The sequence below is a fragment of the Mauremys mutica genome, chromosome 7 (genome assembly GCF_020497125.1).
Source record: "Mauremys mutica isolate MM-2020 ecotype Southern chromosome 7, ASM2049712v1, whole genome shotgun sequence".
Taxonomy (NCBI): Eukaryota; Metazoa; Chordata; order Testudines; family Geoemydidae; genus Mauremys; species Mauremys mutica.
Genome location: NC_059078.1, coordinates 59,460,077 through 59,469,387, shown reverse-complemented (window position 1 = coordinate 59,469,387; position 9,311 = coordinate 59,460,077).

Genomic DNA, 9,311 nt, shown 5'->3' with positions numbered 1-9,311 from the left:
GCCTGGTCTTGGGGTTTTCCTACCTTTTGGCATACCTCACAAGACCGGACATAATTGGCAATGGCCTTGCCCATCCCCTCCCAGTCGAAGGACCTTCCCAACCTGTCTTTGCTTCTGTTTACCCCAGAATGGCCACTGGGATGATCATGGGCTAAGCTTAAGAGCTTTTCCCAGTACTTAGTTGGAACTACCAACCGTTTTTGAGGATGCCAGTCTTCCTGGTGTCCACCAGAAAGAATCTCCTTATATAAAAGTCCTTGTTCTACAACGAACTGGGATCGGTTAGCAGAACTGAGAGGCGGTGGGTCATTCCGTGCCGCCGTCTATGCTTTTTTAAGGCTGTCATCGGCTTCCTGCTCAGTCTGGAACTGTTCCCTTGAGGCTGGAGACCCCAGTTCCTCCGTAGACTGTGGACTTGGGCTTGATCCCCCTGGAAGCGATGTAGGTGATGAGGTTGTTTCCGTTGACGGTGGACCGCTCTCCGCTGGTGCACTAGGTGATATTTTAGGCTCTGGCTGAGCCTCTTGGGTAGGGTTGTCTGCTGCTTCTGCCAGTTTAGGCCCGTTGGCGCCCTCTGGCGGTGGAGTTGCAAGCGCTGGGGTCAGTGTTGGTAATGGTTTTTCCGCTGGTTGCTCTTCCAGTTCCGGTTCTGGGACTGGATGTACTATAGCTGCTGTAGTTGTTGGCATGGGATCCGGTTCCACCACCTTTGTCTGGGTCTCGGGTAATACAGACGGGGTCCTGGTGGACAGCTCAGGAACAGGGATGGGAGTGCCTGCTTGTTTGGCCTGGCTGCGGGTGACCACTGCCCCCCTCTTGGCCAGCTGCACATGGTTGGCCAAGTCTTCCCCCAGTAGCATGGGGATGGAATAATTGTCATAGACAGCAAAAGTCCACGTTCCTGACCAGCCCTTGTACTGGACAAGCAATTCATCTGTGGGTAAGCTTACCGATTTTGACATGAATGGAGAAATTGTGATTTTGACCTCTGGGTTGATGAATTTTGGTCCACTAAGGACTGGTGGATAACTGACACGCTCGCCGCGGTGTCTCTCCACGCAGTAATCTTCTTCCCGCCCACTCTCAGGGTTTCCCTGTGCTTTGGGGGTATTTGAGAGACGTCTGGGCCTGGGGATCCTTGGTGGGGTGATGGTGTAATGGACTGTACTCGATGGGGGTTCTTGGGGCATTTGGCCTTTATGTGTCCCAGTTCATTACATTTAAAACATCGCCCAGCTGATGGGTCACACCATCTAAGAACTGTTCCAGTCTTATCAGGAGTGACAGCTCTTCAAAATTGTGAGTTTTTGTTCCCGATAGCCATGTATTCCAATGTTTGTCAATGCAGTAGGCGTGGTTGGGGAATGACCCATCTGGTTTCCATTTTTGGGCTCTGAACCGCCGACGGGCATGTTCTGGTGTGAGCCCCATCCTGAATCTGGCCTTTGTTTGAAACAGTTGATAATTGTTCATGTCTTCCATAGGCATTTCAGCTGCCACTTCTGCTAAGGGTCCACTGAGCCGTGGCCTCAGCTCTATCATGTACTGGTCTTCAGAGATGTTGTACCCACGGCAGGTCTGTACAAAATTTTCCAAGAAGGCCTCAGTGTCATCACCTGCCCTGTAGGTGGGAAATATCTTGGGGTGGAGAACAGTGCCTGGAGAAGGGTTGTTGGGTTGGGCTGGAACAGTTGGGTTAGCCCTTGCCAATTCCAGTTCGTTCTCTTTTAACTCCATTTGTCTCCTGTGGTCAGCCTCTTTGGCTTCCATCTCTCTCTTGTGGTTAGCCTCTTTGGCTAGTTTTTTCTCCATCTCCCTCTTGTGGGCAGCTTCTTCCTTGGCCAATTCTGCTCTAACTAGGTCTATTTGCAACCTAGCAAGATCCAGTTTGTCAACTGTGTCACTGCCACTCATGTTTGTGCCTTCTGGTGCTGGCCACACCCCTCTGCAGTCAGGGAATTGGGTTGCTTGCTTCCCAATTCCTACCCTGTCTACTCGCGACTGAATAGAAAGAAACAAAAGCTTTTGATTTGCAATTGTGTGATGCTTATGTTGCTTGTTCACATTTACTCACTGTGCTTTTGACCGAGAGAAAAAAATTTTTTCCCCTCCTGGCTCACAAGAACTAGACAAACCGGTCTAGCAAGTGCCTCTTGCAAATTCTAAGTACCTCTCAGTAGGGGTCTCTTCTAACAAAAGCCTTGTTAGAAAAACCTCATTCCCTCCAGCCAGCCTAGCTGAAAATTCCTTCTAACAATCCCTTGTTAGAAAAACCTTGTCTGTTTGCCTTCAGGGTATCCCTCCCTTCTAGCCTGCATTCCTGCTGTAGGAGAAAGGCTCTCAATGGCTCCTGGTTCTTAAAATCCGTCACCGCTGCTCACCATGTCATAGGTCTTCTCCCCCACTTGGAGCTTTTGGGTTCCAAGATGGGGACCTGCATGGCTCCTCTAAACTAATTCTAGTCTAGATCTGGTTCTGCTGCCACCAGTTAAGTTTAAAGTGGGTAACACACTGCCTGTCCCCTAAACTTCCCCTGGGGAACCCAGATTCAAACCCCTTGAATCTCACCAGAGAGAGAGAAACAGCCAGTTCCCCTCCCACCCTTCCCTCTCTCCAGCCTGCTCCGGAGAGATACACACCGAGTCAAATCCTCGACTCAACACAAAGAGGGACTCACCTCCCCCTCCCCTTCCCTTGAAAATGCAAACAAGAGAAGAATCAATCAAGTCCTAAAAAGAAAAGAATTTATTAAAAAGAACAAAAAGAAAGTACACTATCTCTGTAATACCAGGATGGAACAATACACAGAGTCTAACCTATAAACCTGGAGAGAATTCCCCCTCCCCCTTTCTTTCTCAGTAAAAGCAAAGTAACAGCAATAGAAATAAAGAGATTCCTTCAGCAAAACACACAATTGCAAATGTAGAAATAAACTTATAATACTAGTACGCCTTTCTAATACTTACTAGACTGAATAGATGAAAAATACTGCAGAAACCTGGGAGGACTTGATTAAGATGTCTGGACTCCCTTAGCTCCCAAGAGAGACTCTACACACAAAAAAAACACAGAAAAAAAAATTCCCTCCACAGAGATTTGAAATGATCTTGTCCCTGATTGGTCCTCTGGTCAGGTGTTCATCAGGTACTGCTTGTTAACCCTTTACAGGTAAAGAGACCTTAACCCTTAACTAACTGTTAATGACAGCCCCCCACGACGTGCCACCCTCCTTGGGGTGGTGCAATTCCTAGAGCCGCCCCTGCAGGGAAGACAGGCTAATCAGGGAGTCAGGAGGCCAGGGGGGTCCCATCCTCCATGTGAGCCAGAATTGCCTGAGTCAGATGGAGTGGGGCTGAGCTAAGGAGAGAGCAGGGGCCTAAGCTGAGCTGCTGGAAGCAGATCTGCAGCAACCAGAGTCAAAGGGGCCAGACAAGCAGCCCAGGAAGCAGGTCAGAGCTGGAAGCAGAGTCACAGAAGCAGCCTGCAAAGCAGACCTGCCTTGGGAGCAGAGCTGCAGCAACCAGAGCCAGAGAAGCAGCCCAGTGAGCTGAAGGCAGAGCAGCAGCAGCAGCCGTGCTGAGGCAGTGTGGAGCTGGAGCTGGAGCTGTCCGGAGCCGGGTATGGTGAGCAGCTGGGGAGAGCAGTGGACCCAGCACAGGGAGACGCCTCAGCTAAAAGGCTCTGCAGGCCGCACTTGGAGGGGGATCGTAACCCTGACAGGGCGGGGGCGGTGCGGGAAAGAAGGGTCCTGCCACCTAGAGCCTGAGAGCCTGTGGCCACCGCCAGAGTCCAACCTGCAGCATCCCTGCAGCACAGCCAGGGCCTGAGAAGGAGGCCTGGGACCTACAAGGCACAGACTGTGAACAGCCCTGACATTCCAGAGACACTGTTTGTGATGTTCCCTGCCACAGAGCGGGGTGATGTGTTTTCCTTTAACCTTTAACCTTTCCCATTTTTCTTTTTTAAAATTAATTGTTAAACAACTTGTATTTGCTTTAAATTGTATGAAATGATCAGTGGGTCAGGGAGGTGCCCAGTGCAGAGAGAGTACCCTGGAGTGGGGACACCCTAGCCCCTGTCCTGGGTGACCACAGCAGGGTTGGGGGTCAAGCCCCCCAGGAATCCGGGGCCCAGCCTTGTTGGGGTTACGAGGACTCTGCCAGACAGGAGAGTGGAAGGGGAGTCCTCAAGGGCAGGAAGGCCTCTGGGTAAAGGAAGTGGGAGCGAGGACTCGGATCCTTTCGCTAGCCCACTTCACCGGGGTAGTACAGAAGCCAGGAAAGTTCCCCACAATAGCGGGACCCTTCTCCCGCTTACATATAGCTTTGGAGACTAACTGGGGATCTGACAACTGTCTTCAAATATGTTAAGGGCTGTTATAAAGAGGACAGGCACCAATTGTTCCTATGTCCACTGAAGGTAGGACAAGAAGTAATGGGCTAAATATGCAGCAAGGGCGATTTAGCTTAGGTATTAGGAAAATCTTTGTAACTACAAGGATAGTTAAGATCTGGAATTGGCTTCTGAGGGAGGTTGTGGAATCCCCATCCCCAGAGTATTTTAAGAATGAGTTAGACAAACATCTAGACCATCCCTGACAGGTCACCTGGCCTGCCTCAGTGCACGGGGCTGGACTTCAAGACCCCTCCACGGCCCTTCCAGCCTTGCATTTCTGTGATTCTATGGGACAGTGTGACTGGCATCTCTGAGGCCCCATTAGCCCTGGGATTTGGCCCCCAGAGCCTTTCTTTAACTTTCAAGACATGCTGCAAGGCCCAGTTTTTCTAGCAGGAATTTGAGGAGAAGACTGTTTAGAGATGGTGGAAAGGAGTAATTTGTATCATTTTTTCAGAGTTCTATTGGGAACATCATGGGGTGATAAGCTACAATTACATTTATATTAGATTGGGACAACAGATTTAAGAGCATACAGAGTGGAGGATGGGCCCCTGCAGAGCGACTGCCTGCCTTTATAAATCAATATACGTATAAAACAGAAAACTGTCTGATTCCACTCAGCTTAATTTGTATAACTTTATAACTAGGTGACTGATTTAGACAGCTCTTATTAATCATGTGACCGTTGTGTTTAGTTCACTAAAGTCTGTTCTCTATTTTCAGTCATTTTCTCTTTTTAATCAGTCTGTATTTGTTTCCTGCAAACCTTTGGTTGAGGGCTCTCCCTCCTGGTGTTTATCAGTTCATGCTGGTTCACCACAGGTCAAGCTAGTTCAGGCAGTGAAAGCTGTTTAGCAGTTCAGATGGCTCTGGCTAATAGTTACATTACTCTCATAGCTGCTGGATAGGCCTCAGACATGCCTCGTTAATCACTGCAAATTCCCCTTTTCCTAAACAGAAAGGCCACTTACAGGCATCTCTGCCCCGTCACACCATGCTACACTACTCACACAAACCTCTTGCTCTATCTTGGGGCTCACTGTTACCTTTCTGCAGCTTCCTCTTCCTTCCAAATGTTGCAGCTTTTTATAGTTTTATCTGTGTCTTAGATCATTTAAATATATTTTTTAACTGAATACAAAGTAACGATCTAGATTTGGGAAATGTGATAGGTACATAACTGCACACTTACTGCCTTGGGGGTGAGTGGGAGAAAACGTATGTGGTTAAAAGGTTTTTGGGTCACAACCCATGCCCTCCCCAAAGACTGAAGACAATACTTCGGAGCTTGAAGACAATTTGTACTGACCTGACATACTGGGATTCTTGTGACTTTCCAGGAAAGCTGGGCCAGTGGTTGGGGTACTAGTCTAGCTTTGGTTCAGTTCTGTTCTGCCACAGACTTCTGTGACCATCAGGAAATCACTTGGACTCGCTCTCTGCCTCAGTTTTCCTTGTAAAATAAGGATAATCCCTATATCACAGGGGTGGTGGTGAGAACACATATGTTAAAGGCTGGGAGATGCTCAGTAATAGGGCCCATATAAACTGCTTTAGATTTAGACATTTATTTATTTCTCCACTTTCTTTCTTATATTTCTTGATACGGTTTTTTCTTATTGACAATAAATTTAGATTACTGTTCAGAGAAATTGTATGGCTCCAAATCATTTCCATATATTAGTGTGCAGTATAAAGTTATGTCTACACTGCAATAAAATGCCCATGGGCCTGGGCTTGAGCCTGAACATTTACACTGCAGTTTGATAGCCATGTAGTCTGAGCCCCACAAGCCCAAGTCAGCTGACCCCGGCAAGCCTGGGTCACATCGCAAGAGCTTCCCGTGTTCCTGGCAGGAATCAGGAGAATGATGTCACATGCTATATTCTTAGAGCTGTCTAAACCCTGCCTCAAGTTCTTAACCTGTTCTCTTTCCAGGGGCACGCTACCTATGATTCACTGAAGTCATAAAGCCTGACAAGGAACATACAATTCGTGTTCGTTGGGTTCATTTTTTTAAATGGCCACCATGGTTTTTGGTGAAGGCCTGTCCAACTTGTAGCAATAAAAAGCAAAATAAAATTTATCCATTAGCTGTGGTGAATCATTGGCCTGGGAAGATCTGCATACAATTATTGGTTCTGCCACAAAGCAACCTGCATGTCTTGGAATGCCACTTAATCTTTCTGTGCCTCTGTTCCCATTCTGTGGGACATATTTTCTATCTCATAGAACTGGAAGGAACCCTAAAGGGTCATCAAGTCCAGCCCCCTGCCTTCACTAGCAGAACCAAGTACTGATTTTGCCCCAGATCCAGGGGCGGCTCTAGACATTTTGCCGCCCCAAGCATGGCAGGCAGGCTGCCTTCGGAGGGTCCACTGGTCCCGCGGCTTCGGTGGACCTCCTGCAGGAGGTCCTCCGAAGCCGCGGGACCGGCAGACCCTCCACAGGCAAGCCACCAAAGGCAGCCTGCCTGCCACCCTCGCAGCACCGGCAGAGCACCCCCCATGACTTGCCACCCCAAGCACGCGCTTGGCATGCTGGGGCCTGGAGCCACCCCTGCCCAGATCCCTAAGTGGTCTCCTCAAGGAGCAAACTCACAACCCTGGGTTTAGCAGGCCAATGCTCAAACCCCTGATCTATTTCCTTGTCTGTTGCATTTGTTAGAGGTGCCTGCCCCAAGAACTTAGTCTCTTACTAGGTGTATGTCCAGTGCCTAGCATGTCTCAATTGGGGCCTTTAGGGCCTACTGCAGTACAAATGATTATCTTATAATGCTTTTTATTCCATAGATTCCCAATGCACTTCATATACTGGGATCCTAGTATTTACTGCTCCACTCCCCCATTTGGAGGTCTTGGAAGTTCATGATTTATAGATCTTGCTAATGCACGATGAGTAAAGGTTGCGTGGCGTTTTTTTGTTTGTTTTTTTGCAGCCCCTATTCTGGGTCATCCAAGTTGTTTTCTGGGTCATCTGTATCCATTTAGTTAAATTCCACCAAGTCACTGGCACTGGCAAATGGAGTTTCTATCTTGCCAAGCTTTTGGCCTTGCAGTATGTTTGTATTAGTGTCCTGTCACTAAGCCTCTCTGTTTCTTGCTGACGATAGTGTTATCTGAAGAATTGAATGCTGAGACGTCTATTGAACTGCATTACCTTGCACCTGAGCACTGCTGGAAGCTGGGAAAAAGGTTTGTTCACTGTTGTCTTCCTATATGTGAGTGAGTAGGGTCCCTCCTGAAGGAGCTGAATACCCGTGAGGCTTTAGGTGGCAGAGTCTCTGAAGCCAAGGTAGAACTGGATGACATTTTTCAAATCTTGATTCTTTTTTTTTAATTAAAATTTATCAAAATTTCAAACTTTCTCTCAAAAATGAGAAAAAAATCAACAAAGTTTGCATGAAATTCCCACTCCTGCCTGAAGCCCACACCCCATATTTCAACCACCTCTAGGACATGGATTGGGGGAACTTGCCACAGCCAGCAATGCTGCCAAATTTCTAGGCCCCCCTGCTTACATAGGATCAAGTCTGTGCATGACAAAGTGGTGGCATGAATGGGGAGCAAGGAGTTCTTGGTGGTGTCCTCAGTCCGGAGGAGCAGTTGCCTGTTACGTATGAAGGAAGCAGAGCAAGGGGCTCTTGCAGAAGAGGCTTTGTCAAGGTGCCAAGTTGCCTGCAGGCATTGTCCCCAGAGTGGAATAGCTGTCAGAAGAGGGCAAAGAGTGTGTCTGGCTATCAGCACCCTGGAATCAGCAGATGGGGACAACAGACCTTTCACATCCCCAGTACTGGGGGGAGATAGGAGTCCCACTGTCTCCCCTTATCTGAAGCAGACCTGCCATGGCAGGTAAGAAATGGGAGAAGTAAACTGGTAAGAGGCTGTAGGAGAAGCATCTTCAGATTTTCTCTCTTCCAGGAGCCGTGGGGAAAAGGGTGCTGCAGCATCACGCGAGCACTGTCCAAAGCTTAAAGTGTCCAACACAAGGGATGAACTAAATTCTGGCTGGGAATGGGGTGTAGTGGTTGTTCTCGTTTAACCCAGCCTGATTCATCCATCTGTATCCTACAGGGAGGGATCAAATACCATTTACGTTCCCACTGAGATCCAAGTAACTGTCAGTCCTTTTCTTATTGGATTCCAGTATGGTGGAATCTGTCAGCCACCTGGAGCAGAGAATTCCAAAGGCAAAATTACCTTCTGGGAGGAAAAGTTCTTGAGAAATTTCTTTTAAAAAAATTAATTCCAGAATATGACTGCCTACCCTGGAGCCAGCTCAAATCAAAGGCACAGGCCCATTCACCTGTCAGAATAGAACAAAGGGCCGATGTTATCACATTACATGTACATGGCATGTGCCCTAAATGCTTGAAAACTAGTGAAAAGCTAATGGTGGTGCTATTGTCTGTAACTTGTTGATTCTGTATGTATTATGTATGCCCTATGATTAGATAAAGCTAGATCAAAAGCTGTGCTAGCATTTGGATGAGAATTTGTTTAATATATACAATCATCTGAATGGCCGGCAATTGCATTACGTAAATAACTGTAACTGAATTACTTGTGTATGCATAGGAAGTAGAATGTTAACTTCAAAGCACGGGTCATCGAGTGATCAACATTGTGAAGTCTACAGAGCCATGCTGTGCCAAAAACATGTCAGACTGTTTTCAACGATAAGAAGGAATCTTGGAAGAAGTTCTGCATCTCTGATCTATCTGGATGTAGTCAGGGGGCATACCAAACACAATCCTCAGAGCCAATTTGGGAAGCCCTGAGAGACTTATGGAAAACTAACAGATTACTACATCTTTGCCATTATATTGGATTTACAAACTCTGATTCACCTGTAATGTATTTTACATGCTTTAAAAACTCTCTTTTCTTATCTAATAAAACTTTAGTTTAGTT